The following is a 27,410-nucleotide window of genomic DNA, read 5'->3' as shown; positions in this document are numbered from 1 at the left end:
TCGGCTTGATAGTAAAGGCGAGGAAGGGCATACTGGTTAAGGAGAACCACCCTCTGCGAGGGTTTAAGGAGGGATTTCCCGATGCTCTTGACCCATCCCTTCAGAGCACCTGTCAACTCAGGCTCAACCACCCCTCCCCAGGGGTTAACCTTCATGCCCAGGTACTTAACAGCCTCGCTGATGCTGGTTTGTAAGATCGCCCCCCCCCCCCAGTACCCATGGAGGGAAGTCGTTGACTGTAAATGATCCAGCCCCAGGTTTCACGTAGAAACTTTTGCATTTTCTTGGTTGAGTCCTGAGCCCGGTACTCTGGCAGAACGGGTCGAGCAGATGTAAATTGTACGCCATATCCTTCCAAGATCCTCCTACCAGCACAAGGTCATCAGCAAATGCAAGGCACACTACTGTTTGACCCCCTTCCATAATGTAGCCACGGCCATTGCGTTCAAGGCCTTGGATCAGTGGATCCAAGGCAAGGTTGAAAAGCAAGGGGGATAATGGGTCCCCCTGCTTCACACCAACCCTCACTTTGATGTCGGGGGTATTCCTACCCCCGACCTCGACACAGGTAGAACTGTCCGTGTAGATCTGCTGGATCAGACCTACCATGTGGGGATCCACTTTGATTTGCCCAAGAGCCGACAGGATGTGCTCATGGGAAACGGAGTCGAACGCCTGTGCAAAGTCGATAAATACCACTGCGAGTGGGTTGCGCTCTTCTTTGCAGTGTCGGATGAGGCCTCGCTGCACCTCGATGTTCTCCGCACACCCGGGGGTAGCACGAAAGCCCCTTTGTCTAGGGTGAACTGGGCAAGATTCAGTTAGCCGCTTTGTTAACACCCTAGTGAAGAGCCTCAAGATCATAGACCCGATGGTGATGGGCCTCCAGTTGCCCACCTCCATCACCGCCCCTGGGTCAGATGTCTTGGGAATAAGTACCGTTCGACTTTTCTTCAGGCGGGAAGGAACCACTCCCGTAATCCACCACATGTTGAACAGCTCAGTGAGGGTCTCGCACCCGGGGTCCCAATTGAGAATATCCCGCTTCCCAATCCCATCTGGGCCCGGTGCGGAATCGTTCGAGGCCTGCCGGAGGCTAGACTGGATCTCACCCTGGGAGAGTGGCCCCATGAGAGGAGTGTTATCAGCACACTCCTCCGCCCTGAATTGACCCAGCCCACGGAAGGGGGGAGGGTCCCCCATTTTGCCTGGAAGAAGTTGTGAATAACTTCAGCTGAAATGGGACACCGTGTGTCCTGTCTTCCATCAAGAATTTCAGCTGCTAGGCGGGCCGGGTCATGTTTGAATCGGTATTGGGTCTTGTGGTAGGCGCGTTTATGGGCAAGATATCTTTCACAGCACCTATTCCGATACCGAGGGCGAGCTCGCTTGTTACCTGAGGACGGCGGTCCTCTGGGACCACTCTCCCCTCCATGGACGCATCCTTGGAGTATCCGTTGCGTTGCCGCTTCCACCAGTTCGGGTACCTGGTCGCAGCCTTCCAGCCAGGCTGTAAGCGCTTGAATGAGTCCCGTGTCGTCGCCCTCCCCCTCGCTCACCATTTTATGGGCCACCTCTCTGAGGAGAATCAGGAGGCCACCCTCTGGCAAGTTGGGTTGAATGGGAGGGACCGACGCACTCGCAGAAGGCTCAGACGTATCCTCACTCTCCCTCGCAGCTCGAGATTTGCGCTGTCGTTTGGCGGGATGACCCTCTGCGGAGGAGTCCAAAGTGCTGAGAGTCTTAATCTCCGCCTCAGTCTGCTGAGGAGCAGAACTTCCCCTTTTCCTGCTCAATTCAATCCTCTTTCTGTTCCTAACCTCTGGGTGGACGTGCAGTTCGTGAATACTCCGCGCTCGTACCGACCCAAACGTAGCCTCACACCCCTCACACTTCACCGCATTTAGACCTTCACTCCACCGCATTTAGGGATGTGACAAGCTATTTTATGGGCCGCTTCCGAGGTTTTTCCGCACGTTCTGCAGCTGTATCTAACAAGCGCCTTTCCATGCTGGATCGCGAAATGTTTCCTGATCCATGCAAGGGCGCCAGCCGACACGCCACACAGGGCACACGTGAAGTCCCGCAGCGGAAGTAAAACCACCACTCCAGTAACCCCAGCCTGCGCCCCGCTAGAGGTAGGGTAGCTCAATCCCGTATCTTTGGGAGGTGCCAGTTTGCACTGGACCTGAGGCTTCTTCAATTTGACTCTTCGCTCTGAGGTTTGCTGCATTGTTCCCTGTCAGGGTATTGCCTCCAACCCGTCCCTCCGGGAGACGAGTCAATACCACTGAACAATTCTTAACGATAGCCATATCAAGGGTCGATTTGCCAGATGAGCCACCACCACCCTCATGATCCCTGGCTCTGGGACCATGAGGGGACCTTGCCATACTGTGGTCACCCGATCCAGAGGCTTCCACAGGGTAGCTTTTTATACAGGGCGCCCTACCATCCTGTTTCTTGACGCGATTATTCGGCATCGCATCATCATCTGGAGCTGACACGCAGTGCGGGAAGGATCAAGATGTCCCTTGTGGCCAATGGCCGGACATCGGCCTTTCCTGACGCATCGTCAACCAATCTGCCAGGACACCCTAACAGCCATATACCGAGGGAGGGGTGCTCTCCCTGGTTTCCGTACACTAGAGGTGTCTGCGTAGCGCGGTTACCCAGCAAGGTGCTGTTATAATCCTCTCACTATGCAGACAAGGGGTCTAGTGAGGCCAACGAGCTTAGAATAAAGCCTCATCTTATATCGTAGTGCAGACAGGGAGGAGCAAGACCACCTCTCGTGGTTATCAACCAGGTAGGGGCCTCCCCAGGCACTCAATGTCTCCAATCAATCAGGGATCCCCAGCAGGGGTTGCCATTGGCATGAAGTAACCGTCAAATCTTTGAGTTTCACTTGTGCAGTCCCTCCCTAATCCGGCGGCGGGTCATGGGAATAACGCCGCCGGATCGCGGGTCGGCATCATTTACGGTCGGAACTACGACGGTATCTGATCGTCTTCGAACCTCCGACTTTCGTTCTTGATTAATGAAAACATTCTTGGCAAATGCTTTCACTCTCGTCCGTCTTGCGCCGGTCCAAGAATTTCACCTCTAGCGGCGCAATACGAATGCCCCCGGCCGTCCCTCTCAATCATGGCCCCGGGTTCCAGAAACCCACAAAATAGAACCGGAGTCCTATTCCATTATTCCTAGCTGCAGTATTCAGCGGCGACGGGCGGCCTGCTTTGAACACTCTAATTTTTTCAAAGTAAACGCTTCGGGCCCCGAGGACCGGACACCCAGTTAAGGGCATCCGGGGGGCACCGTGAGGCAGGGGTCCGGGACAGGCGGTGGCTCGCCTCGCGGCGGACCGCCGGCCCGCTCCCGAGATCCAACTACGAGCTTTTTAACTGCAGCAACTTTAGTATACGCTATTGGAGCTGGAATTACCGCGGCTGCTGGCACCAGACTTGCCCTCCAATGGGTCCTCGCCCATGGGTTTAGGATACGCTCATTCCAATTACAGGGCCTCGAAAGAGACCTGTATTGTTATTTTTCGTCACTACCTCTCCGTGTCGGAAATGGGTAATTTGCGCGCCTGCTGCCTTCCTTGGATGTGGTAGCCGTTTCTCAGGCTCCCTCTCCGAAATCGAACCCGGATTCCCCGTTACCCGTGGTCACCATGGTAGGCGCCGAATGTACCATCGAAAGTTGATAGGGCAGACATTCGAATGAGTCGTCGCCGCCGCGGAGGGCGCGCGATCGGCCCGAGGTTATCTAGAGTCACCAAAGCGGCCGGAGCCGCACCCGGATGGGTTTTGGATCTGATAAATGCATGCGTCCCCGACCCCCCGAGGGGAGCTGGGTCGGCGCTCGTTTGCATGTATTAGCTCTGGAATTGCCACAGTTATCCAAGTAGCGGGTGGAGCGATCAAAGGAACCATAACTGATTTAATGAGCCATTCGCAGTTGTTATTGTTGTTGTTGTTGTTGCTATTTGTGTGTAATCAAAGCATTTACAAAATGCACCCACGAGTACACACGGGAGAGTGAAATGATAAAACGGAGTAAAAAAACCCACAGAGTGAGGTCAAAAGGCAGCCATGGGTACATAGAGGAGAGGTGAAATGTCACAGGAAGGGTGAGAGGTGTTAGTTTTTCCAAATATCTACATGACACACGCAACACGTGAGAGAGAAATGTCAAGAGGTCACAGGGGCTCCAAGGCCGATTCGATGACCTCCCTTTCACGATAGAGGAACACGATGCCATCAATCACCAGTAAAGTGCTCGTGCTGAGCTTTATTCTGAAGCCGAACGCATGTCAACGGCCCAGAGTACGACTGAATTAAAGACTTTTTGCCACGTAACAGGGGTCAAGAGGTCACAGGGGGTCCAAATTGGCCCCTTGTCCGGGACACCTGGGTCGGAGTTGAGCCCCGAGGACTCGCTTGTTTAATTGCTGGTGCAATGTGCGTTGTCCCTTTATAAATGAAAAAAATAAAACTAAGAAGTTAGGCTTATCATACAGCTTTGCAGCTCTGCGCGTTCAAAGAAAGAAAGAAAAAAGAGAAAAAACACACGGAAAGAGTACACCACACCGACGTCACACACAGAGAGATGGGAAGCGCAGGATGAGTGAAAAAAAAAAAAAACCCTCCGCCATAAGAAAAGACCGAAAAAGCGCGTTTCCAACGATCGTGCAGCACATGCGCTGCACGTGCGGCGGTCGAAAATTGTGCGGGCCGTTTTTGGCAAAAGCGACGCACGCGTTCGCAGACTGACGGGTTGAGAGGGGGAACGAGAGGGGATCCACATTTTAATCCGAAAACGTTGCCTTGACAAGGGGGCCCGCAGCATATATGCTGCGCTGCGTTGAGGCGATATGAGGAAATATGAAAAAACGCCCACTCAATTTGCATTTATCGTAGACTGACGGCGAATCGAACGATGTGAAGGCGGGCGCGGGTTTTAGTCCCCCGCAGAACGAGGGCGGCGGGCGGGCCAGCACAGTTGGTGCGGGCGTGCAGCGCATGTGCCAGCGGCTTTTTTCAAATTTGGAAGTTCTTAAAAAAACGGCAAAAGCGCCCAAAACGGGAGACTGAGCGCTTGACGAGCGAAGGGAGGCGGGGTCCCGGCGGCGAAAAAGGCAAAAATGGGGCGTGTGGGCCGGCGGCGTATGAGCTACACACCCGCAGCGCATGCACTGCAGGCCCGCAGCACTTTTGCTGTTTCCAACCCCCGGGTCAACCCGGGGGTTGAACAGGGTCTTCTTTCCCCGCTGATTCTGCCAAGCCCGTTCCCTTGGCTGTGGTTTCGCTAGATAGCAGGTAGGGACAGTTGGAATCTCGTTCATCCATTCATGCGCGTTACTAATTATATGACGAGGCATTTGGCTAGCGACACGACGAGATGCCATTGAGCAAGTATCGTCGCCTGGTACGATACAGGGGGTCTCGCCTTTCCGGCTTGTTAAGGATGGCCGTCACCCATACTACCAGCACGCTGCAGAGATGCTCACAAGTCTCTGGGCAAGAGTCCAAGTCAAGTCTCAAGTCTCTGAGCTAGAGTCCAAGTCAAGTCTCAAGTCTCTGCGCTAGAGTCCAAGTCAAGTCTCAAGTCTCTTTATTATAATAAGTCTCTGGTTATAATAAGTGTTGCATCACATACAGCGACCCATCCAGGCTGCTTAGAACACTGTATAGCTATATATAAGGAATTCAAAGCATGTAATATGTTATTTTGACTACTTTATCTATTAGCATACAGTATTAGCTTTGATTTTGGTATATTAAAATCAAATGTATGTAAACAGGCTATTGCAACATGACAAAACACCAAGAATGCTTTACTTTTAAGTTAATATCTCTATTTTGCCTTGGTGCATGAACACACAGTACAGTACATACACACTTTTAAAAACGTTTTTTTTTCTTTCACTTTTTGAAAACGGGTCGTATAGACCCGAACACCATACAAGGGTTGACGCTATAAACGCTCATTTATATTTCATAAGGAAGACAAGACAGTCGCAGTTAACCTCCCATAACCATAGCTAAAGCAAGAAGCAAGCTAACGGTAATGTTAGATGGTCAATGCTGAGCTAAACATGTTTACTGACCTATCAGGATGCGTTTTCAGATGCCTGATAAAATTCGATGTGGTGGAGCCAGAATCTTTGATATTGATACCGCATATTTTGCATATAGCGCTCCTTTTATTTGGGCCTTCTTGTTTAAAATTTTTGTATCCAAAGCTTGCGATGAATGGCACAGCAGTCGACATGTTCGCTGTCCTCTCATGCGTGTCCTCTCATGTGCGCGCGCAGCAGATACGTAGTACGTCAAACGTCTGACGAGCTCGCTGTTATTCCCCTCCCCGGAGGGGAATAACAGCGAGTTCGTCAGACATTTCCTAAAAATAAACATTGTTCACGAGTCCCGCAGCTCGAGTCCGAGTCGAGTCTGAAGTCTTTCGAGGGCGAGTCTCAAGTCGAGTCTGAAGTCACTGTGTGTGCGACTTAAGTCGCACTCGAGTCCGAGTCTCAAACTCGAGTCCCCATCTCTGGCACGCTGATTATTCGGTCGAACGACCAACGTACTACAAAAACCGGCTTTGGAAGGTAGTATACTCACGTCACCATATAGACATGAAGCCAATGATGCTGCGAATTTGTGTCACTAGTGCATCTGCAGTGTTCCAGTGGGTAGCATCTGGTATAATCATATCGAGTCCCGTTCCGTCCCTATCCTGCCAACCGGCAACGGCCTTGTCCGCAACAACTGCTCCGCTCCCCTGCCTCTGCTCCAGCAACTGTAACAGAAAACAGAGAGAGAGATGATTAGTGTGGGTTGAGTTCTGTCCACCCCCCACCCCCCACCCCCCACTTCTCTGCCATGGGGGTGCCACTAGAGTGGGACTTATATCCATCTTTCGGGTATGTACCCAGCCAACACAGTCATGTGGGGCCCACATTGGTTTGACCTGGGCTGTCTAACTGGGACCCAGCCAGTTTTGTCCAAGGTTTCCATGGTGGCCCCAGATGGGTTTGCCCAGATGAAATGAACACTGCTCAGTGTGCACACTACAGGCTGTTAAATGTAACACTGAATCAGTGTGGGAGTTAATGAAATAATTAATTGATTGAATAATGATTGTGCATTATTGATGAACACCTGATTTTAATAAGCAGAATCACTGAAGACAAGAGAAACACAAGAACTACTTGCAGCCTCAGCCTTAAATGAAATCAACTGAAGATACAGTACATTAAATCTCTTAAGATCTGATTACACAACTCCACAAACAGCATTACCAGCTTCACTTATTACTAACCAGATTTTCTTTATTTCTGGTAGACGTCTACAAAAGTTCTTATTGAAAATTAACTGAGGTTAAGATGTTGATTATTTATTGAAAATAATAGTTTGGTTTGATGCCACCATTATAGTGATCAGTGTTTGCTTTAGTTGGGCTCTTGACTTTTTAACATTAGCTTCTCTCTGCTCAGTTGGATCTGATTGTTATGTTGAGAACAGCAAAAGAAAATGCAATCAGATGTTATAAACTGATTGATGAGTAGAATATAATCAAGTAGTGGCTTTCAGATGGACGATATGATGCAGATATGAGTGTTAAATTAACACTCAAGAGTGGTAAAGTTAATGAGATGATTAAGTGATTAATTGAGTGATGATTGAGCATTATTGAAGACACCTAAAGCAGAATCACTGAAAGAGAAAATCACAAATTGTAAGCCACCGTTATGGTGATCAGTGTTTGCTTTAGTTGGGCTCTTGACCCTTATATTATTTACTTTAGATTTTGTTTGGCTGTTTTATCTGAGTTATAACTGCCAGATGAACAAAGAAAACATATGATCTAATGGTTTTGGTTATATTATGATCATCATTTTAACTTTATGTTTGTGGTCTCTGCTGTTGGTTACAGTATAACTGTGATTCTGCATAAATATCCAGAGTTTTAGATATAATATAATGGATTTCTTAAAAGTTGTTTAAAAAAATCTCTCTTTTAGGCACACACAGACCTCAAGATTCAGTCAATGCTTCTCTACAACGGTGACGAGCAGAATATTCAATTAGGAAAAGTAAATTACATAGGCAATTCAGATCATAATTTATTCATACCGCAATGCATGATGGGAGCCATTAATGAGTTGTGATTGGCAGCAGCCACTGCAAGAAGGATTATTATTGCCACCACTGTTGAGATTCACAGGGTGATTATTGATGTCTGTGTTTCTAAATAAATTCTGTTGAAAGTGATTTGATCAGAACAATTTATATTAAACGTTTTGGATTATAAGAAATTATTGATAATCATACACTGCATTATCCCAGAGCTGTTCCTAACAAATTTAACCAAATCATCTGAATAAGTTTCAGTTTTCAGATCACAGCATGATTATGCCACAACATAACTAACACTATCAGATCATACTTTTCTATGTTCATTTGACTGTTATAAATCAATAACAGCAGACAAACAAAATTTAAAGTGGAATTTTAAGGGTCAAGAGCCCAACTAAAGCAAACACTGATCACTATCACGGTGACTTACAATTTGTGATTTTCTCCTTCAGAGATTCTGCTTGTTATCATCAGATGTCTTCAATAATGCTCAATCATCACTAAATTAATCACTTAATTATCTCATTAACTTTACCACTCTTGAGTGTTAATTTAACACTCATATCTGCATCATATCTTCCATCTGAAAGCAGGTGAAGGTGATTTACTACTAATCAAGGAACCGGCTTTACTGATGAGATGCGCATAACAATATCGTTCAATATATCGCCCAGCCCTACACAAAATGTGTAAATGGTGTTTTAAAAATCATTTGAAAAAAATGTGCTGGTTCTCTTGCTGTTGAATCACAACAATAAAACAAACTGAATAACATATTTGGAATAACATCCTGGTGAGTTAAGCCACTACTTGATTATATTCTACTCATCAATCAGTTTATAACATCTGATTGCATTTTCTTTTGCTGTTCTCAACATAACAATCAGATCCAACTGAACAGAGAGAAGCTAATGTTAAAAAGTCAAGAGCCCAACTAAAGCAAACACTGATCACTATAATGGTGGCATCAAACCAAACTATTATTTTTAATAAATAATCAACATCTTAACCTCAGTTAATTTTCAATAAGAACTTTTGTAGACGTCTACCAGAAATAAAGAAAATCTGGTTAGTAATAAGTGAAGCTGGTAATGCTGTTTGTGGAGTTGTGTAATCAGATCTTAAGAGATTTAATGTACTGTATCTTCAGTTGATTTCATGTAAGGCTGTGGCTGCAAGTAGTTCTTGTGTTTCTCTTGTCTTCAGTGATTCTGCTTATTAAAATCAGGTGTTCATCAATAATGCACAATCATTATTCAATCAATTAATTATTTCATTAACTCCAACACTGATTCAGTGTTACATTTAACAGCCTGTAGTGTGCACACTGAGCAGTGTTCATTTCATTTGGGCAAACCCATCTGGGGCCACCATGGAAACCTTGGACAAAACTGGCTGGGTCCCAGTTAGATAGCCCAGGTCAAACCAATGTGGGCCCCACATGACTGTGTTGGCTGGGTAGGCTGGTCGTGGGACTTTTCCCCTCACAACATTCCTCGCTCCCTAGGCGAAATGTACCTGCCCCATACTGGGGAGGTCTTCCTGCCACTGGCATGTCCCTTCGCTGGGAGTCCGTCCATATTGGAGATCCCCGCCCCGTCGCAACCTCATGATTTGGTGGAGAAGCATGCCTGCTTCTAGACAGATTGCCCATCTTTCGGGTTTTGCACCAGGAGAGGGCATTAGCACTTCAGATTGACTCACCAAACTTGCAGGGAACACTGGGGGAAACATCCTACAAGTGGTAAGTTCTGAACTCGGTGATCGGGTTCTGCCCTTCCAGTGCGTCCGGTTCCTTCACCCTTTCCCCTGACCCTACAGGTAGTCCTTTACCATATGTGAGCTAATACAGTCATCCCATTCGTTGGTGCTGGGTCCTGCGTATTTGCCCTCAGGCTGGGTCTTTCAGAGACACATGCGCTTGTTACTACTGTGGCACCCTTCTGGCAACCGGGCTTGTCCGCTCAGGTCAGTGTCGAGGCCATCATCATTCGAAACGCCCTTGAGTACTCGAGGTCGGAGCCGCGCCTCCCTTCAACGCAATGAGCTCCTCACACCCATCACCTTCACAGGAGCCGCGACCCCGACAACCCGGATAACCGGACCCCCCATCTTTATACCTCACCATGCGGTCAGACCCTCCCAGCTGTGCAGCCACAGGTACTCCTTCACGGAGCCTGAGACATGCTTTACCAAGCGGGCCGATACACATCAAGGTGGGCCCAATGAGGGGGAGTAACCCACCTTCCGTTGGTCTATGAGGAGCCAAAACAGACCCCCGCAGAGCCGACGGTCAAAGCTGCAACCTTCTCCCGCCGACCCTACCGAGGCCCACATCAGCTCCCCATTTAATCAGCCCCGTCATTCTTTGCCCCGCCGTGTGACAAAACCTGTTCAGGCATGCTAGCACTGTTGACCCTTCACGGGTTCAGGCTTACACATTACCCAACTCACGCCCGTACTAACGGCAGGCATGCACAACGGGGATCACGCCCTCGATACCTACGTCCTTCGGGTGGAGGTGAATCTCCGCAGAATGTCCAACGAGTATAGGAGGCACCTCCGGCTCATCAGCTTCGTGAAGGATATCATCCTCCGCTTCCCCATACCCATGGTTTCAAGCAACTTGTAATTGCCGTCATGCCATAGGCCCCTAGCACCCATGGGGAACCCGAAGACCTGAACATGCTTGACTCCTAATTTCGATGCGATCAGACTCTTGTAGGGCCCGTAATAGTCCTCTTTTTGACGCCCTGCCACCGAAAGGGTGTCAGGAGCCATCTCAAATCGGACTGTTACGTCAATGACCAAGGCGAGATCCCCTCGGATGAGTACCAGGTCTAGTCGTCTCACAACCCCGTAACGGGATCTGAACTCCCATTCCCAGCGTGCCTCCCACCCGAGGGACTCTGCCTCAGTCCCGAGGAGACGGCACAACTTGTGGTGCCGGGCAATCCTGGCCGCGCTCATTGCCGGGCATTGCCCCAGTATGTGTGAGCATGACTCCAACCTGTGTGGACACCTCCTGCAAGTTGCCCCGGTCTTGCTTCTACCCCGACACCGGAACTCACGGGTGGGATACACTCCAGCCCGCAGCTGAAGAGCCGCTATGTACTGCTTCTCAGTAATACATTCGGGCTTCCTCAGCCACGAATTGCTCGCTACCGATCCCCTAAAGCCGAGTATACCCACACCTTGGGTAGGGAGGCCTGCCCACTTAAGGAATTCATCACGTCTACAGTCAAACGGAGAAACACACGTGTGGGTCAGCAGACCGGCGGCGTCTCCTCTATCGTTCGATTCCTCACCACTGGCCAGTGGGAGGTTTTCATCTGTGCCGCCGGCCCTCATCCACGCCCTTTCAAACTTAGACCGCATAAATGGAGTCTGCATTAGTGCCCTGGTAACCGGCTGATCAATGCAAGAAAGGCAGTGAAGCCTTCTCGCTTGCATTGACGGAATGTGTCGAATGAGCTTGCAAATCTCCAGGCCACCATCCCGCTTCTTCGCATATAATAGCCCATCAGAGGTGGACGGTGCAAGGTGCAATCACTCCTTCACCGTTCCTCTGATTTTTCCGTCCAAGGCTCGCAGTACATTGTCGCCAACCACCCCCAGGTCGGCTTGGTAGTAAAGACGAGGAAGGGCATACTGATTGAGGAGAACCACCCTTTGTGAGGGTTTAAAGAGGGATTTCCCGATGTTCCTAACCCATCTCTCCAGAGCACCCGTCAGCTCAGGCTCAACCACCCCTGGTCTGCTGAATCAGCCCCCCTCACCCCCCAGTGTCCAAGGGGGGGGAGTCGTTAACTGTGAACGAACCAGCACCAGGTTTCAAGAAGAAACTCTTACATTTGGCAGGCTGAGTCCGGTGTCCCGGCAAAACGAGTCGAGCAGTTTAAGATTGTGTTCCATATCCTTCCAAGATCCTCCTATCAGCACAAGGTCATCAGCAAATGCAAGGCACACTACTGTTTGACCCCCCTCCATGGTGTAACCGCGGCCATTGCGTCCGAGGCTTTGGATCAGTGGATCCAAGGCAATGTTGAAAAGCAAGGGAGACAATGGGTCTCCTTGCTTAACACCAACCCTCACTTTAATGTCAGAGGTATTCCTACCCCCGATCTCGACACAGGTAGGACTGTCCGTATAGATCTGCTGGATCAGACCTACAATGTGGGGATCCATTTTAATTTGCCCAAGAGCTGACAGGATATGCTCATGGGAAACGGAGTCGAACGCCTGTGCAAAGTCGATGAATACTACTGCGAGTGGGTTGCGCTCTTCTTTGCAGTGTCGGATGAGGCCTCGCAGAACCTCAATATTTTCCGCACACCCGGGGGTAGCACGAAAGCCCCTTTGTCTAGGGTGAACTGGGCATGAATCAGTTAGCCGCTGTGTTAACACCCTAGTGAAGAGCCTCAAGATCATAGACCCGATGGTGATAGGCCTCCAGTTGCCCACCTCCATCACCGCTCCTGGGTCAGATGTCTTGGTTATTAGTACCGTTCGACTTTTCTTCAGACGGGAAGGAACGACTCCCGTAATCCACCACATGTTGGACAGCCTGGTGAGGGCCTCGCATCCGGGATCCCAATTGAGAATATCCCGTTTCCCAATCCCGTCTGGGCCCGGTGCGGAGTCGTTCGAGGCCTGACGAAGGCTAGATTGGATCTCGCCTTGGGAGAGTAGCCCCATGAGAGGAGTGTTGTCAGCACACTCCTCAGCCCTGAATCGACCCAGCCCACGAAAGGGGGGAGGGTCCCCCCATTTTGCCAGAAAGAACTCATGAATGACTTCGGCTGAAATAGGACAACGTGTGTCCTGTCTCCCATCGAGAATTTCAGCCGCTAGGCGGGCCGGGTCGTGTTTGAACTGGTATTGGACTTTGTGGTAGGCACGTTTATGGGCGAGATATCTTTCACGGTGCCTGCTCCGATACCGTGGTCGGGCTTTCCTCCTTCCTGAGGGCACAAGTGTTCTGGGGCCACTCTCCCCTCCATGGACGCATCCTTGGAGTATCCTTTGCGTTGCCGCCTCAACCAATTCGGGTAATTGGTCGCAGCCATCCAGCCAGGCTTGAAGTGCTTGAGTGAGGCCTGTGGTGTTGCCCTCCCCCTCGCTCACCATTTTGTGGGCCGTCTCTCTGAGGAGAATCAGGAGGCCACCCTCTGGCAAGTTGGGTTGAATGGGAGGGACCGACACACTAGTGTTGCTTTCGTCAACGAAAATTATGACTAAATATCATCGTCAACGAACCTTTAGACGAGACAACGTAAATGCTGGTCGTGTGACGATGACTATAACTAAATGTATAATGCAATATCGTTGACGAATAAAAACGAGATTAAATGTGGTTTACAAAAATAAAAACTGCTAAAATGTCTCTTCATTTTCGTTGACCAAAACGAGACGAAATGTTATTTAACGTTATTTCGTCTCGTTTAGCCTACTTGCATTATTAGTATGCAGCATTTCTGTTTCCTGTGTCACTTCAGGGGCTGCATTAGATCGCACTATGCAACGCATGCAACCTCAGATCCTCGAGCCCCACTCGCGGCATTATTTAGAAGAAACAGCTGCATGAGTTACAGCTGTTTCACACACACTCTGTGTGTAGAGTGTATGCGGTGCGTGTAGCAGTGTGTATGCAGGAGCTGCATGCGCGTTATTGCTTTCACATGTGCTGCGTTTGCAGTGCGCAACTGATCTATGGCTGTACCACAATCACAACATTTATTCTCTATTTTTTATTTCAAATCAGTATTTTAGCCTACATCCATTGTGTCGCGTTGTTGAGGTACTGTGTAGATCTCTGCTCTGCTGTTATGACGCGCCGCTCCTAGTGCGCGCGGTATGAGCGCTAATCTATAACTGTTATAACTGGGTGCGGGAAACATACGCACTGCAAATGGAGTATGTGTAAAACAGGCGTTAGCATAAACGTCAACAAACAAAGTTAAGTCAGACACAGAGAAGGGGATTCGTCTTTGGGAGAAAAAGAAGAAATGACATTTTGGAAAAACTTCAACTATGTGTGTAGGCTATAACATGTTTGGTTGGTAAAATAAATATGTTGTAAATTTGTCACATGCCTGTCCTGTCTTGTGCTGCACTTGGGTGTTTGTTGTTTAGTACCATGTGTTCTCTTGTCATTGTATACCCCGCCCATCTTGTTATCTCATTATTGGTTCATTTGCCCCAACTGTCTGTTCGTTAGCCTCCTTTGTTTGCCTCTCTATTTAATCTCCTTGTGTTCTCAGTACTGTGCTGGTTCGTTGTCCATATTACCCTGGTTCATGTTTCTTGTTTTAGAGTATCTTGTATCCTGCCGGTTTTCTCTCGTTTTCCCCCACGAGGGAGTTTTTGTTCTTGATTTATGTTTTATTATTTTCTTAATAAATACTCATTATTTGCACTTGAGTCCTCACACCTTTTTCCCAACCCGTTCCGTGACAAAATTCAATTCAGAGCGTCTTCCTGGATGTATTCTTGAGTCTATAAGGTAACAATAATATAAGAAGATAAGATTGTTTGAAATGGGTTTGGCTAAAAGAAAAAAATTGGTTTCTACTAGGTAGGCTTCTTATATATTGACTGGGTTAAATAGAATTACCTACTAAAAGAGACTTAAATACAATTTTCATTGACTAAAACTAGACTCTTTCGTCGTCTAAAACTAGACTAAAATGTCATCGGTTTTCGTCGACTAAAACTAGACTAAAATGTCATCGGTTTTCGTTGACTAAAACTAGACTAAAATGTCATCAGTTTTCGTCGACTAAAATTAGACTAGACTAAAAAGAGTATGAACGTGACTAAAACTAACAAAAACTAAAATGTCAGCTTGACACAAAGACTAGACTAAAACTAAAATTAAAACAGGCTGCCAAAAACAACACTACGACACACTTGTTGAGGGCTCTGACGGATCCTCACTTTCCCTTGCAGTTAGGGATCTGCACTGACGTTTGGGAGGGCGATCCTCTACAGAGGATCCCCTGCCTCCAACCAAGGTGCTAAGAGTCCCAGCCTCCATCTCAGACTGCTGAAGAGCTGAACCTCCCCGTTTCCTGCTCAACTCAATCCTTTTACGGTTCCTGATCTCCGGGTGGACGTGCAGCTCGTGTATACTCCACGCTCGCTCCGACCCAAACGTAGCCTCACACCCCTCGCACCTCACTGTTCCCACTGGCGCGACAACATTCCCCCCTTTACACTTAGGGATGTGACATGCTATAGGATGGGCCAAATCAGAGGTTTTTCCGCACAATCTGCAACTGTATCTAACAAGCGCCTTTCCATGCTGGATCGCAAAGTGTCTTTGTCATGAGGTGGGAGGAGGATGAACCCAAGCGCAGACAGATTGCTAGACAAACAATTTATTTAAGAACAAAACAGGGCAAACAAAAACCCACGAGGGGGCAAAACATGAACAGGACAACGAGTGACTAAACTAGTCTATGACTGACAATTAACTAGACAGTAAACAAAACAGCAAACACAGAATCAGAACTTCTCTCTGGACATTACTATAGACAAATACTCACAGTGGACCACACAATGTTTCACAATGAACCGGCACAAGACAGCAAACACAAAGGGATTATAAAGGGGAACACTAATGACGAGGACAGGTGAAACTGACTAGACAATAATGACAAAACGGGGATAACAAGGGGGCGGGGTAACGTAACGAGACAACACAAGCACATGGCCCAAACTGGCCATGCGCTTGCACACAAAACATGATTCTGTCATGATCCTGCCTCACGACTAGAGAAAATCAAAGACAAGAAGGCAGAATCATGACAGTCTTTTAATCCAAGCTAGGGCGCTAGCCGACACGCCACATAAGGCACAAGTGAAGTCCCGCAGCGGTAGTGGGTCGATACACAAGCGCTGATACGCAGAGGGAGAAGGAGCAAGATGTCCCTCAAGGTCAATGACCGGACACCAGTCTTCCCAGGCGTATCATCATCCAATCCGTCAGGACACCCTAACAGCAATATACCAAGGGAACAGACAAGGAATCCAGTGGGGCCAACAGGCTTACCCGAGAGGGAAGCACTGTCTTTTATTGTAGTGCAGGCAGGGAGGAGCATTACCACCTCTCATGGTTGTCAACCAGGTGGGGGCCTTCCCAGGCACTCAATAATTCCAGTCAATCAGGGATCCCCAACAGGGGTTGCCATTGGCAAAAATAGTTTCCGTCAAATTTGTAAGTTTCAATTGTGCAGTCATTCCCTTATCCGGTGGCGGGTCAGTTCGGAAAAAAACGGCAAAAACGCCCAAAACGGCAGACTGAGCGCTTGACGGGCGAAGGGAGGCAGAGACCCGGCAGGGAAAACAGCAAAAATGGGTCCGGGGGGGCAGCGCAGGTATAGGTCCGCAGCGCAGGTTCTGTTTCCAACCCCTGGGTCAATCTCCTTATAAAGGAGAAGTTCCTCCAGCCTGTTTATGAGGTCTGTTATGGAGCCGGTTGAAGTATCTATTATTATTATTGTTTATGTTTATTTCTCAATCTAAATACAAGTTGTTAAAATGCACAAGGCAAACAGATAATATTACTTTTTCAGAAGGATAACGATGATGGAAAAAAACAACAATTATTAAAGAACATTCATGGGTGAAGGAATTCAGGTAACAACATAAAGTTGTTGTCCATCCATAAAACATCAAAGGGCCAAATTAAATACATAATGTAAAAAATTGAAGGCAGGTAGGTTTTCAAATTCAGTATAAATGTACTTTATATTAGTTGGCCTTAACTAGTTAAGTACTTGCATCCAAAATTTAAGTACAATATACAGGTGCTGATCATAAAATTAGAATATCATCTAAAAGTTGATTTATTTTAGTAATTCAACTTAGGAGATGAAACTAAAATATTATAGACTCATTACATGCAAAGTGTGTCAAGCCTTTGTTTGTAATAATTTTGTTGATTATGGCTTGCAGCTTATGAAACACACAAAATCAAAATCCCAGAAAATTTGAATATTGAATGAAATCACACAGTAATTTTTAGAGTGAATTAAGGTTTACTGGATGGGTCAACAGTGTAATTATAGATGTAATCACATGCTTGTATTTTTTAAACGTAATTACAGTTTACAAACATGTATGTAAACAATAACTGCATTGTATTGAAGTTATTAATTTAAATGTAATAACATAGTGCTAAAGGCCATCTGATGTAAAGTGGGACCAATGTTATGGTACACCCTCTTAATATCTTGAATAATCTCTTTCACATGTTAAATTAGGGTCTTTAACCACACAAGTCTCTCAACAGGGACGAAGAGGAATATTACACAGTAAATCGTAGGAAATCGTATCAGGTAAGTATAATAAGGAAAAGGAAATGGTATCAGGTAAGTATAATTCATAGGATCATCACTTAGCTGAAAGATGATGAAAACAATTCAGGTATGCTAATCACAGGTTACTACAGTTCTTTACAAGGACAGCTGAGAGGAAGAGTCCAGAATAAATGTGCATGTGGGATTTCACTTTGAGTTCAAAGAAGGTAATTATTTGCAAGTGCATCTAATAATCCAGTAAGTATAAACGGATGAGCCTAGAGCAGTCATTATACATGGCATGCTAATGTGAATTCTGTAGAACTAGAAATATCTTACCGATCTTGAGTCCAATATTTGTAAAATCTGGTCTTCATCAACTTGCCGGCTTTCACAGTATACGGAGTTCACCCTTTCACTTTGAGAGAGACCTTTGTAAATTTCAGTTTTTGGAACCTTGCCATCTACTCTGGTGGTGTGTTTCCCAATCCAGGCTGAAAATGCTGAATAAGTTAGTGGACTTTTGAAAGGGTTGTTGGATGAATCCGAGGAACATAAGTTTTAAGATAAACATCTGTTATTTTTGCTGCAGCTACAGCTACAAAACTACAATATAGTTTCACCCTAAAAAAATTTTTTGTATTTTTTTTTTTCAAATTATCACGGTTCATAAATTCATTGATTCCTTCTTGTCTCGTGTTTCTGTTGTTCTCTGTGTGGGTGTGTGTGAGTGGGCGTTACCACTCCGTTCTGCTGATCAGCGATCAAGCTGATCAGCACTCCAGCTGATAATCATCCACTCACCAGCTGCAGCTCATTCAATCCCCTATTTATACTCACAGTTTTCTCCTCTCATTGTCAGATCGTTGTTTGATGTCCTTCGTGTGTGCATGTGTAAAGATCCTTCCTGTCGGCGTGTCTACTCTTATCTGGTTCGTGTTCGTGTGGATTATCACTGCCGTGGATTTCATCACCTCAACTGGATCTTCACTTCACTTCACTTCACATCTGGACTCATCACCTGGACCCTGACCATCTAGTTCCTGCGTCACCAGTCTTGTCTTTGTGTTTATCTGACCGTGGACTGAGAAATAAATTCACCATCACTTGCATTACTGCTTCTGTGGTTATTGCCGTTACACAAATGTCACACATTGTTAATATATTGATTGTATTCACATTGATAATTATCATTAAAGCCATTAGTATAATTATACAGGGTACTCATGGCTACCATCACAAAATCCAGTGGCAATGATCTCCTTTTCTAGATCCTCCCATCTTGCTGCCACATTAGCCTGAGTGTCCTGGGGGCCAATGTTCTCAATGTCTGGGCGTCTCATGAGATTGGCTATAATAATGACATAAAAGGGGTATTGACAAGCTGTATGTAAATGTGTGTTAAAGTGAATGCATCAATTTTGGTATTTTTACAGAGTTTTTTTTTTTTTTTCAGATTTACACTCACCTGGTAAATCGAATGCAACTTTCCAGTTGGCATCTGCTATAACAATGGATGGGTGGTGTCCACATCGGTAGCAAAAAAATTGTATGAGTACTCTCTTAAGGCACAGAAATGGTAAAATGCCTTTCTCAGAGGATTGACTGGCAAAGCAGATCGGGAATGGGATTCCATTGTTCTGATCATGCGACTCACAGCAATGTGATTCTGTGGAAAGTGAATATAATAAAGTTGTAAACATTTAATCAACAGTTTTTATAACACCCTGTTTAACTATCTTGAAACATGCCCACTAATTATTTAAATGTTTGTGCATACTTACTGAAATACCAGCTGTCAGAAAAGAGTATAAGGGGATTGTAAGAAAAACTCTGTTGTTGAAGTTGTGGAATCCACTCTTATACTCCTGAAACCTGACCAGGTTTCTGCAGATAGGACACTGCTTTGCATAGACAGAAACACCTAGATGAAAAATAAAGCAATGCAATTTTTGTTTAAGTATATCCTTTATATGAAAAAAATATTTACCATGTAAATAATAACAGCACTCAGCTTACCTTTAAATTGTTTGAATATGCCTTGAACATTCTTCTTGTCTGGTTTTAGAAATAAGTCCTTTTTCTATCATCTCCTGCAAGGACTCATTGCACAGTGCTTCTGGGGGACTATATGATGTTGCTGTCCTAGTCCTTTCTAGGTGAAAACACTCTTTCCCAGGGTTTCCACTATTTGCAGCTATGCCCATGAAATCCATGCATGACTCTACTTCACAGGCAAAATATTTAATTACTGAAGACTTTTGCACATGAATAGGAAGTCTCACCCTATGGGATTCTTTTGTTGTTAAATAAATTCCATTGACGGAATCGATGGACTACATTGGTTCCTCCCTGCCATGCTGTTGTCTCTCATGTCTTTTGTAATTGGATGTGTTGCTGAAATGAATCTCACATATATTGCAGAATAGATTCCCTTGCTGAACTGGATCAACATGGGTCTCCTGGCAGGGTTCTCCATCATCTAAAAAATTATCATGATAAATAACATTATGATATTTGTAACTTTATTGCAGTTACATTGATATAGAATCACTGTGTAGGATGTTTAGGTGCTGACCTGAGGGTTCTTCAGCAACCACCTGACCTGCTGGTGCCACACCACAAAAACGAAACAAAAGTGAATGACCAAAGACAAATGAAACATCTAAAAATATAGAGTACACAATTCACAACTAGAAACAAACTTACCATGTTTTTTAAGTGATGCTTAAAATCGAAAGATCTTATAATTATTTTGTTACACTTTGAACAGTGCCAGTGGCTCCTTATACCACTCTTTTTGTCAGGACAGTAACATGGTATTGTGAACTTCTCTACAAAGGAAGGAAATTATGGATCTTTAATATTATGGATATCAATAAGCATTATGACATGGTTTTTAAATATATTTAATGTAAATAAAAACATATACAAATAATTGAAAAAAAAACTTTACTTACTCACGCCATCAGCACTATAGTGCACGGCAAATCTGAAATGTTTTTGGTTTATGTGATCCTTGGATGCTTTTTCTGCAGTAACTACAGTCCTGATCTCCTTCGAGACTTAAAAGCTCTTGTTGACTCACAAACTCAAACTTCCTTGCTGAAAATGAAACAGCTATTTATAAATAAATGGACCATTTTTTTTTGAGTAAACATATCTAGCTCCTCATAAAACTTCAAATAATAGGGCTAGCAAATAACTTTAAAAAAATACATGGCTCTCTGGTATTGCTGCAGGTTGGGGTAGTAAATAAAAGACGGTGTCAAAACGAGGACGCTTCTGTTTTTTTACTTTCAGGTTGTATTTAATCTTCTAAGGCATAGCACCTAAAAACGCGTAGAAAACGCTGAGCGCGCCGCATTCTCCTTTTTCCAAAGCGCTAGGGCTGTTGCGCTCCAGTTGGTTCTTGTCACATGACCTACTGTGCGCTTATGGTGCGCTTGTGGCATTCTGAAAAGTTGAGATGTTTTTAACTCGATGCGGTGCGAACACGTAAGGAAAAAAACGCACATTCCTTCATTATGAGCGTGCAAAAGACGCGATATTTGAACAGGCCCTAAAACCGTCAGATCGTCTGCTTTTTGGGGGCACCCAAAGCAAATTTGATCGGTGAATGAAGAAGAAGAATAGAATGGCTGCTGCGCTTAAGAGAGAGAGAGAGAGATCTCACTCTTACGTCTTCAAACACAAGCGCTGTCTTGTTCTCTCTCTTCCTCATGCATATTAATCAAAATCAATTTACACAATAGTAAAATTAATGTCGGAAGACCGCAGTTTCACATGGAGAATTTGGAGAATTTTAGAGATTAGAGACACTAGGAAAAACATCTCAATGAACAACACCTAAATTATAAAGGCCTGTCTCACATCGACGCCTGTCTTAAATTTTATTTATTTGGGAAAATAAAGGCCCGGGCTATTATTGCCCTACAAAGGCAAAGTGCAGTAACTACGCAAACAAAGAAAAAAAAAAAAAGCCTTTAAAGTTTTTATACCAGCCAGTCAAACATGTTATGGGTAGGATATGTGGTAATGCATCTCCAAAAAGGGACATAATTTAACCCAGATATTTTTTCACAAGACAGAACATATGCATAAAGCCCATTACAAGTCTTAACTCATTTTTGATCAAATGTGTAGTTGCGCTTTGCCTTTGTATGGGCAGTTGAAGTTTTACAGTCTTATTACAAAGTGTTCCCAAATGTTGAATTAGTTTGCATTACCTCCCAGATAGCAAACTGACATTGAATCAACGTGGAAACGACGTCTCTCATGACATTGAAACAACGTTGATTTTGCTCATCGAATTAATGTTGAACCAACGTCAGATGCGGCATTCTTCAAAGCTAAATGAAATCGAAAATTGGTTTGCTTTCATAACGTTGAAACAACGCGTTGATTTCAAGTTGATTTTCCGTTAGTTTTGAAAGAATGACGCGTCTGACGTTGGTTCAATGTTAATTCGATGAGCAAAACAATGGCAGATCAACGCTGTTTCAATGTCATATTTCCACGTTGATTCAATGTCAGTTTGCTATCTGGGCTTCCATTGCATCAACGATCAACACTTCAGTCATCAACACCTTAAAAAAAATTAACTTTGCATTTAGTAGCGACAAACTAAAACAACTAACGATAATCAGTGGCAAATGTAAACATGACGTTATATAACTTGTAAACAGAGAATTTGCATGCAGAACATCTAGCTGTATCAAAAAGGTGTGCTTACTCAAAAATGGTGGATAGAAAATGAGCCTTGAAATGCATCGTCATTGTTAGTTACTGACAAGCAGTCAGATTGTTGGATGGGATGCCAATCCGATTCAACCACTAAAAAACTTAAATGTAGCAACTTAAGGTGGGGGGTCGTCGATGTTACCTGCGTGTTCACTCTAGGTGGGGGTGGCTGATTTCAAAGTTCCTGGGTGACACAACCCCCACCCCCATTCCCAAAAGGATTACTGTGTCAGCGTTGACTACAAAGGTTAAGTTGAGGACTGACATTGAAGTAGTCAGTGAACGCGCAGAGAGAAATGCTCATTGCATATTCTACCTGAGAATAGCCTATTTATTTTCGTTTTAAATTGTGTCATAGACTTCTACCTTATATCTTCTATCTATTTTACTTTAAAAAAAAGGCTATACGTAAAACAAAACTTAATGGCCAAACTCATTCTACTGAATGTCTATTTGAGTAAAGAGCTTGTGGCTGACGCGCCACAAGGCGCGCTACATTACAGGTCAAAATAGTTGAAAAAAAAAAGATAAGATGAGAAAAGGGTAAATAAGATCTGTATCGCACTGTATGTGTGCACTCATGTACCATTAGGAGTGTCTGATAGTTGTAAACAGAGAGAGAGATCGTGTTTGGGAACACTTTCCTCCGTGAGAGATGCGAGACCGGTGTGCCTCGCAGGTGCTGCTCATTAGCAATCGCACCACCGGCCTCGCGACTTTCTCTCACGTCCCTCGGCCGTCCTGCTCACCACACAAGGGTTTAATACTTGATGAATGAATTAAGCACAAATACTCTTAAATTCTTTTGAAAATAACTCTTTCAATGAAACTTTTAAAAAAATGTAAAACTATTACCATTTTTCTAATACTTTTCAGACTGGATGCATCAGAAGATTTTTGTCTTGGACGATTGGTCAACGACAACCACCAAAATCCGAATTGCAGTAAGGTGAGTTGATTAGATTAAGTATAGAGATTTCTTTTTTTTTTTCTTTTTTTTTTTCTTTTGCAAAAGCAAATTTTGTATTTCTCCAATATTAACCATGTGTCCAATATTACTCTCGACTGTCTTATTGAAATGCATTTAATCTTTGGTCTTTGATGTGTGTTAAACTGAGTTCTTCTTTATCTGCAATCAGGCCGATATTTGCGGTTTTTACATGTATCGGAATCGCCCGATACACGGCTGCGCGTTCGCCGATAATTTTTCCCCCCGCCATTATTTATAGACCGGCGTTCAAGGGCAGCTCTGTGCTGCTGGAGATTAGTGATGTGTCGTTCATAAACGATTTGTTCATTTTGAACGAATTTTTAATATGACTCGGGACTACCGAGTTGTCCCAGGGAGTGATTCGTTCATGTTGTGTTACCCGCGCATGCGCATTGCACAATATATGGATTCTGAATCTGTACTGGAAACAGAAATGATTAGTTCATCTCTCGAGTCTCGAGTTCGGGTTCTTTCTTTTCTTCCTGTCAGTCCCATAGAGACTATGCTGTCAGTACCGGAAAGAGTAATGATTAGTTCATCTCTCGAGTTCAGGTTCAGTCTGTCGTTCTTCCTGTCAGTCCCATAGAGTCTATGCTGTCAGTACCGGAAAGAGGAATGATTAGTTCATCTCTCGGGTTCGGTCGGGTCCGAGTCTTTCGTTCTTCCTGTCAGTCCCATAGAGTCTATGCTGTCAGTACCGGAAAGAGAAATGATTAGTTCATTTGAGTCTTCGGGTTTGAGTCCTTCGTTCTTTAGTCACGTGAATTGTCACCGTATTGAATAGCCTAATTCACAAACTTTTTACAAACTAATTCACAAACTTTTTACAAACAAGCACGTAGATGATGTTTAATATAATAGTAGTTAATTAATGTACAATATATAATAAAACACACCACAGATGCATAATATAGAAAAGAGACGGACAGGGACAATAATAAGGAATAAGGAATAATGGAACTGTTGATTATAGTGTTTATTGAACATATTTTGTATTTTAATGCCTAACACAACATTAATTCAGACGCAGTCAATAATACTAATCTAATGTTGTATTTGATGCTAGAGACCAGTGGCCACGTGAGAAAAGAACGAAGGACTCAAACCCGAAGACTCAAATGAACTAATCATTCTCCTTTCCGGTACTGACAGCATAGACTCTATGGGACTGACAGGAAAAATGAAAGACTCAGACCCGGCCGAACCCGAACTCGAGAGATGAACTAATCATTTCTCTTTCCGGTCTTGTTATATCGCGACGGCACGGCCCAGCAAACAGCACAGGTCAGAGTTAGACACTGACGAGTCAACAGCTAACGTCTCGAGTCGAGACAGGAGAGGAGAACAAAACTGATAAATATGAATTTGCAAAGGAAAGAACGTCTCGGATCAGGAGCTGAGGTGAACTATAACAGTCAGACTGCAATAGCCTGAACTTGAGATCCTGCAACTAATTAATACAGTTATTTCAGTTGCTTATAATTTGGCCTTGGCTGCATTACCCTATAGTTATTTATGTTATTTTTACAAATGTAATCAAGATTTTCATACTAGATTAAGTACTAGATGTTTTGGGACATTTAACATGACATTTTAATTACGTAATGATGAAATGAACGAAATGACTCAATAAAAGATTCGTTCATTTTACTGAACGAGACTCAAAGATCCGAGTCAGTAAAATGATCCGAACTTCCCATCACTACTGGAGTAGTTCCCATCACAGTACTGCAGTTCACGTGCCTCGCCCTCCCCCACTAGCAGAGTGCAACCTGCTCGAATGGTAACCTAAACTTTCAAAGGATCTTTTAAATGTTTGACTGCAGAAAAATTGTCAAACACTTTGAAAATGGAAACACGTTGCTCTATAACTGTTATGTGCTTGCAACTATATAGCTAAGCAAGTTTGTGGGTCCAAATAGAAAACACGAATGCCTCGTCTATAAAACTTAACTGCTTGCCATTGTATATTAGGGAGCTGCAAATAGCTAAGGTATAGGCTATCCGTTCAGTATGCATTAGGGCTGTCTATGAATATTCTAAATTCGAATATGTATTAATTTTGAAGGTGAAAATTAATATTTGAATGTGGAAAAACACGCCCGCGGTTGCAGACTAATAACGTTACCACAGCTGCACAGCTCGCTCGGAGCGCTCACTGTCGGTTATATAGCTACTGTGAATCTTCAATCACTGAATGAAGCCAGCTATATTTGGGACAAGAGTCGCGACTCGCAACCTTAAATTGCTTGCACAAAACTCTTGATCAGCACTCAACATTTGTTTGTTGTTCATTTAACCGCAGAGAGCGTGCAGAGAGCGTGAGGGCGAGAGAGAGTGCCTGAGCGAGTCAATAATATCTAGTCGGGGCGAGACAGAGTGAGCTCTGCGGTCTTGGCCATTAGTTGATTGACTTGCTTTTAAACTCAAATAAACTATCTAATACTAGTAGTTATGTCTCTTTGTATTAATGTGTCCTGTTATTGACGTCAATAACAAAATGCGCAACGGGATGTTCGAATATGTTTTTTATAGGGAATATGCAAACGCCCTTTGAGAGCAATTTTGACAGCCCTAGTATGCATACCGGTGCTGTTACGAACACTGGTCATAGGATTAAGTAATGCCAACGTTGTTCTGTGCTTTTTGTGGGAGATTTATTCAGCGCCCACCTGGCTGAGGTTTGAACGCGTGTGGTGTGTGTCTCCCTCACCATTGCAATGATATTACAGACTAGACATGCTCATTTTATTTTATGTAGAAAAAAATGAAACCATGGCAGTACATAGTCCGTTTTAAAATGAAGTACAATGTGCACTTTATTATGCTGGTTGCTACTGCAATAGTGTAATTATTTAATTTTGCTTAATTATTTATTTTCAGCACTGAACTTTTTTTTTTGTTCTACCTCATGTTTTTACTATTTGTTAAATATTAAATTTTGAAGTTAAATAAATGTTACTTTTATTAAATTGAGACCTGTAACATTTGTTAACATTATGTCATTTTTAAGATGTAAACTGAGGGAGCAAAATGTATCGGCTCCAAATATCGGCTCAAGAAAATCGGCAGTCCGTATCGGTCATTGGTTAAGGCTGATGGGAAAAAAATCGGTATCGGCAATAAAAAATCCATCAAATCAAAAAAAATCGCAGCAGCGATCCGAACCATAAAGCCCCGAACTTGCCAGTCGTGGGCCGATCTCACTCACGCAACACTGTTATTAGGACATCCAGTGAAGAAATCCATTGAATTCGCCTCAGAATTAATAACATCAACACCACGAGATCCAGTGAGAAACACTCCGATTCGGCGCAGAGTTCTGTTATAAACCATATCAGATCAAACAGCGCTGACGTGGAAACCAGGAGAAACACTTATAGAAGGCTTTCAGTCCACAAATCAGCCTAAAAGAACCATGAATTTAGGCTAATATAGTAAGATAACTCTAACCATAAATATGATAATGTGTAAGAAATAGTCAAATGCTTACAAGTAGCCTACTACACATCTTTTCCCAATACTTCAATAATATCATATATAAATGTTTTATTTTTTTGTATTTTTTATGTGATTACCAACACATTTTTTGTTCATCCTTTAAAGATTGTCCTAAAAAGAAAAATTTTGAGATCTTGGAAAACTCTTATTTAAACACTTAAAATAATAATAATAATACCATTGTAAACAGTAGGATGTTTATTGGCTATTTTCACTCCATATACATAGTTTCACTACCTTTATTAATTAATATTAAGACATTATAAATGATAATAACTAAAGTTAATTTCATCTACACCCTAAATTAAGCTTAGTGATTTATTGTCAGCATCAGTGCTACCAGAATTTTTTTTTTTTTTTTTTTTTTTAGAACTCTGTGTGAGTTCTCATTTGAGGTGATGCTGCCCTCAACTTTGAGTCTGGAACCCTGTGAACCTAAAACAAAACAGCATATCATAATGTTAAGTCTATTTATTATTAAAGAATTTGTCAGTATTACAGTTATTTTGGGGGAAATTTGAATAATTGCATTGCAAGCTGATTTAAGGTGTGCCCCTAAATTTTCTGTTTGTGTGACACCCTGTATGTATTGTCACAGGAATAATTACATTTTTCTGTATGCATGTTATTTTATTTTTTTGTGTTTATAATATTGTTTCAATGACTGTTATGTTGAATTGGTGAGGAGTGATACTCACGGTGGACAGTAGGTGGAGACAGTGT

At 44.0% G+C, this 27,410-nt stretch overlaps 1 pseudogene; it reads right to left on the bottom strand.

Annotated features, from left to right (window-relative positions):
• Positions 1 to 2,847: 2,847 nt before the first annotated feature.
• LOC148997277 (18S ribosomal RNA) lies at positions 2,848 to 4,020 on the bottom strand (annotated as a pseudogene).
• Between the last annotated feature and the right edge of the window lie 23,390 nt (positions 4,021 to 27,410).

The sequence above is a fragment of the Pimephales promelas genome, chromosome 2, assembly GCF_988280905.1.
Source record: "Pimephales promelas chromosome 2, fPimPro1.hap1.1, whole genome shotgun sequence".
NCBI lineage: Eukaryota > Metazoa > Chordata > Actinopteri > Cypriniformes > Leuciscidae > Pimephales > Pimephales promelas.
The sequence above is the reverse complement of the archived record's forward strand: the minus strand, read 5'-3'. Positions and strand labels throughout refer to the sequence as shown.